Raw genomic sequence first — 6000 nt, 5'->3', positions numbered from 1 at the left:
GGTTTGGCCAACTAGTTTGTCCAAAAAACAATCTTTTGTATACTAAAATCATGTTATGCGTCTCTTTCACCTAACTTTTTGTGTTTTATTTTGCTATTTTACTTAAATAAACTAATAAAATTCTAAAATTAAGTATTAGAATCAATGTTAAATAAAATTCTTTTATATCTCTTCTAATATTTAAATAAAATCATTGTAGTTAATTTATATAAAGATTGTGTTTTGGTATATTGGTAAAGACTTATCAATTTATCTTTTTGGTCACAAGTTCAAATCTCATTAGACCATTTTTTGTATATCTTTTTTTTTAGCCTACTATATCTATCATATGTATTACATCAATATTATTCTAAAATTACTCTAAGTATTTAAGAATTATCTAAATATATATATAAAAAAAAAACATTCTTATAAAAGTAAGTTAAAGAAAGCATACCTTATACTAAAAATTATGTACTTGACTTCCGATAAAGTGACTTCCGATAAAATCCTAACAACCAAGTTTAATAGAAAAAAAAAATCAAATATTATCCTAATTCTACCGAAATTTCGGCAGCATAACGGTTATAATTGAACATTTCCAAAAAAATTCAAACCTATTAATAACAACAAAACACAATTCAAAACAATATAAAATAATCACAACAACATTTAGCAATATAAAAGTTTACCACCCATCCGACTGCAGTATATGTATTCACAGAACCTACTTCACTACGGATGAATATTTAAGATATTCAAACTCAACTAAGCATTCATAATTATTATAATAAAAGTTAGTAAATGTATACCTCGAGCTACCTTGAAACCGATCAACACCAAATAAGTCGGATCCTTGCAAATTGACCTCACAACCTACAACGTAAAGAAATACTACAAAATTACCAATTTTTTTATTTAGCTACTTACTACTTATATAAATTATGAGTAACTAGTTAGTAATAAAAATACATGAATATGAATGAAAATTAGTAACTTGCTAAATAGTTGTAACTAACTATTTACTAGTTACTTAAAAAAATAAAAACACATGAATAAAATTGAAAATAGAAAAAAAAAATGAATACAAGATATAGTTAATTTCTAATTTTTTGTTTCTAAACTAATTTTATAGAAATTAATTTCTAAACTTTTATTTTAATACTCTCCTATCTCATTCTCATCACAATATTTAATTAACAAAACTATTAGTTTAAACTTTAAAATACTCAATATATACATATACAATATATAAAATACTCTCCTATATCACATTTCTCATTCACAATATATATACACACAATACATATTCAATACAACACAAAATACATACATATATACTCTCCTATATTACATTTTTCATTCACAATATATATACACACAATACATTTTTCATTCACAATATATATACACACAATACATATTCAATACAACATAATACATATTTAGTAATATAGGAAAACCCTAAAAAATTTATAAAATAAAAAATAAAGCAATGTACATTACTAAAATTAGTAGAAATCAGATTTATACCTTAATAGACGTTGAGATACAATATTTTCTCCTCTAAAAACGGTGGTCGGAGGTATAACCACCACAACCACTACCTCTACCTTCGGTTTACCCAAAAAAATGAGGAAAAATGTGATCTTTTCAGGTATATAGTTTTAAGTATGAAAAATAGAAGATTTAGAAACAAAAATGAGCTAAAATGGTGAAAAAATGGTGAAATGGGGGTGATTTTTCGTGGTGGTTGGCGGAGAGGGTTTGGGGTTTCTCTGATTTGGGGATTTCTGGGCTGGCTGGTCGAATGAGGAAGACGAAGTGATGAGCTAGGGTTATAAACCCTTTTGGCGTCGGTTATTTGGAAATAGCAGAAGCGCCATGAGGAGCACACCCTATGGCGTCGGTTATTTCCAAATAACCGACGCCAAAAGTGGCGTCAAATTCCCTTCTTAAAATTTTTAACCCTATGGCGTCGGTTATTAATTATTATGCTGAAAAAAGCGACTCTAAAGGCTTGTTTTGTAGTAGTGTGAGTTCGTCGCACATCTTCAAGATGTGCAGGCCTGGTCGGACGAAAATAGTATGAACCTCACGTAGGCCGGCCAAAAAGAAGACGCAAGTCTTAAATATAATTAATAACATATCTTAGCATGTAATTAATACCGAGTTAAAAGGGAATCGCGATTATACTTCCTTGATTTTAGGAAAAGGAGTTGGTTCCCTAAATCAGTGGAATGAGAGCTTGATGAGCTTGAATCCTATTTTGAATATTCTCTATAAATAGTAGATCAACTTTACTGGAAACAGAGCTAAAAATTATTTCTTGAGAGAGTCTATACGCTGCTCAATTTCCTGTAAAACTTTCAAGAGAGAGCAGTCATTTTGCTTTTCTTCTCACAAGTCAAATACAATAAGAAGGGGAATAGGTCATTACCAAAACATTAGGGTTGAACCTATAACATCTGGTGTTCTTTATTTTACTATATATGTCATTTATATTTCTCTAAGCTTATAAATTTCTTGTTGCTTTAAGGACTCAATGTCGCTGACCAAAAGCAAGGTTAATATTTTGGTGCTCTCATTGAGAGATGAACTCAAGAACACGATTTGATTAGTTTGTTCAACAAAGAGTGAAAATGGTTGTACAAACTCGAAGAAATCAAGCCACTGACTCTGCATACCCAATGGCTGCTGATTTGAATGCCCAAAATTCTACCAATCAGAGAAATCCACTCGTGGTTAATCCAAGCACCCAAAACCCTGGCACTGAAGGTGTGGGGGAGAGTGATCAAGGTTCTAGAGTACCACCGAGTAGAACACAAGTGATGATCAACGATGATGCAAAACTCCAAAATTAAAGGGAGGCAGTGGCTCAAATTCAAAGCCACACAAACACATTGCATCACGACCAGGTTAATACCCGAGTAGCCAAGAACGAAGCCTTTGCGCAACAAAAAAAGCTTTTCCAAGAGTAGATGGAAAAACAGGCAGAGAGCCTGAGAGCCTAGCAAGAGGCGATCAACCACCGATCACGTGAAATCATGGAGTTGATAAGGCAGTTTAATCAGCACATCGGGCAAAAATTGCAGGAAGAAATTCCTCTCGTTAGGGATTTTGTTCGTGGAAAAGAAGCATATGTTTTGCCCAGGAATAACCACGGGTCGGAAGTTCTAGTGACCCACACCCAAAACCCCTTGCATGTCGGACCGTCCAATCTGTGGTCACATTTAAATATGGGCCCAATAGTAGACGATCATGAATTACCAGGAAAAAATAGTTAGAATTTTCACCTCCAAGTGGGAACACCCGACCAGCAAAAATGCGGGGTTTCAAGATCCTATATCCATTTATGATAAAAATGGCCAAGTCCAGTATTTTCAGTACATTCCATACATAGCTTTGAGGCAGGGCCAAACTACAACTGCTCGTAGTCAAATATTTTCAAGTAACAACGATGATGGAGCAGATAGTGTAACCTATGCTCAAAAGGAGAGAGATCGATGTGCTTGGAGAGAAGTTCCACCAGCCAACACTGAGAATGCATGACGGCCTCCGAGGAAATCTGCTTTCGGGAGGATAGGAACCCAGCCTGTCGACCTCAGGCCCACATTGAATCAACGGAGGGAGCAGAGAGTAACCCTTCCAAACGTACAACCCATTAATGTGGACTCTTACGCACCGCCCAAAGCTCTAAGAGGGAAACAAATGACACAGGCTAGTCAACAATCAAAGCAAGTTGATCCAGTGGTGCAAGCCCAACTGGATCACCTTAAAAGCAGAGTCAAAAGTGTGACCAGGCTAAAATTCACCAACCTTGAGCTTGACCAGGCAAGAGGTTCACCATTTACTTCTTGAATAAATGCACTCCCTCTTCCGTCCAAGTTGAAAATGCCTACCTGGAAGGCATACACGGGAAAAGAAGACCCATTATCCCATATAAAGAATTTCAAGTTGCAGATGGATTTACAGTGCGTACGATGATGTATGTTGTAGAGTATTCCCAGCCATTGGCAAAGGAAACCCAACAATGGTATTTCAAACTCACGCCAAGAAAGTTTGATTCGTGGGATACTCCTTATATCAGAGTTCCACGCACAATTCTCATCTTCTAGGTAATTCCCTGTACACTAGGAAGACTTGGTCGGAGTAAAGCAACCCCCAAACGAACCACTTAAAGACAGCATAAGTTAGTTCATGACTGAAGCCACCAGAGTAAAAGGGTTGACCAAGGAAGGCTTGTTGTTGTGCTCGGAGGAACTATGCCACTAGAAGATTTGTAGAAAGACATCAAGAGGCTTACAATGAACTCCATGGAAAAATTCCTGGATAAGGCAGATGGATTTATTAAGTTGGAGGAGGTAGTACGGAATGCAGCCCCTAGGATGGTTTCCACCAACCAAAAGCAAAATACCAGCACGTCTCTAAGTGCTCTAGTCCCAAGCAAGGCAGGGGCAGCCACAGCAGAAAGAGATCAAATGGTGGGAACAATCAGGGCAATGGAAAGAAAGGATAATTTAATAACCCTAAAAACCAATACTTGCAGGAAAAAGCTCCAAAGTTTACGTCCTTAACTATTCTCACTGAAGATAAAAAAAAAACCATCATAACAATAACATAATCGTTAATGTCATACAAGAGATCTCCACCCATAAAAAATGATGCGAGCAAGAGGGACCATTCCAAGTATAGACGCTTTCATAAGGATTTCGGCCATGACACCAATGAGTACAAAAATTTGAAGGAAGCGATTAAATTTCTTATTCAGAAAAATAATTCGCACATCAGGAGGTATGTAAAGACCGACCAAGAGCAAAGGGTCGCCCCGTAGGATGATAATCAAAACCCACTGATGCCACAACTTGTTGATGGACATCTGCAAGTCATCATAGGAGGCCCGCACATTGTAGGAGATTCTAAGAATGCGAGAGAAACTTACAGTCAAACTCTTTAGTACGAGCAAGGAGAAGAAATCTTGGACATTGAAGAAAGGAGACCCAAGCATGCACAGAAAAAGGTCCGAGAATAACTAATTTCAACGATGAGGATTCCAAAGTAGTGAGCTATCTACACAACGATCCCCTAGTGGTAGAGGTGCAAATTGCAAACAAAATGGTGGCCTGAACAATGATCGACAACAGAGCCTCGTCCAACATTTTATTCAAAACCACCTATGAGAAAATAAATCTTCATCTCAAAGACTTAGTTCTATGCCCACAACTAGTTTATGGATTCTCCGGCCAAAGTATATCCTGTTGGATATTTATTTTACCAGGATCTTAGATCTACTCACAAGTATGTTGTTTAAACACCCTAAATATGAACTTTCTAAAACGATAAATTAAACACATATAAAGTTAAGAAAACCTTACATTGATGCAGCGGAATTAATGTCTCCTTCCACTCAGATCTCTAACCCTTGAATCCTTTCTGTAGCAGAGTATAATCAAGATCTGAGCCCGAATGTCCTTCTTCTTCAAGTTTGATCCTTCACACTCTTCCAATCTATGATTGAGTTACTGCTTGCTGTGTGTGGGCACTTACTCTTTCACTAGGGTCGAAATTGATGAAGGAGAAAAGAGGAGAGGGGGTTTCGGCCAGGTATAGAAAGTGGGGAAGGTTCAGTTTTCTGAAGAGAGAAATTTCTGTTAGAAAGCTAATGTTCAAAGATGTGTATTTGACTGAGCCATCACTTTCTATTTATAGGCAACTACTAGGTTTAGGTTAGGAATTATTTGGCATTAAAATAATGAAAATATTAATTTGAAAAACCCTTGATAAGTGGCCGGCCATGGTGTTATAGTGGGCCCCACTTGATTTTGCAGTTTTATCAAATTTTATCTCTATTTTCTCAAAAACGCCAATTTTCTAATTCTAACCTTTTTAAATGCCAAAACTAATTATTTAATAACTAAAATAGATTATTAAATAATATTGTCATTTAATTTAATTATTAATTAGACATATAAAGTCCATTAATAAATAAATAAACCTAGAAACTCTTTTCTTTACAATTTC

At 35.6% G+C, this 6000-nt stretch overlaps 1 long non-coding RNA gene across 1 annotated transcript; it reads right to left on the bottom strand.

Annotated features, from left to right (window-relative positions):
- Positions 1-203: 203 nt before the first annotated feature.
- Positions 204-1835, bottom strand: LOC115696932 (uncharacterized). Its single transcript, XR_009684397.1, has 2 exons — positions 1513-1835; positions 204-855 (listed from the first exon to the last, which is right to left on the bottom strand). It is a non-coding gene; the product is annotated as an uncharacterized LOC115696932 (long non-coding RNA).
- Between the last annotated feature and the right edge of the window lie 4165 nt (positions 1836-6000).

The sequence above is a fragment of the Cannabis sativa genome, chromosome 9, assembly GCF_029168945.1.
Source record: "Cannabis sativa cultivar Pink pepper isolate KNU-18-1 chromosome 9, ASM2916894v1, whole genome shotgun sequence".
NCBI classification, from domain to species: Eukaryota; Viridiplantae; Streptophyta; class Magnoliopsida; order Rosales; family Cannabaceae; genus Cannabis; species Cannabis sativa.
The sequence above is the reverse complement of the archived record's forward strand: the minus strand, read 5'-3'. Positions and strand labels throughout refer to the sequence as shown.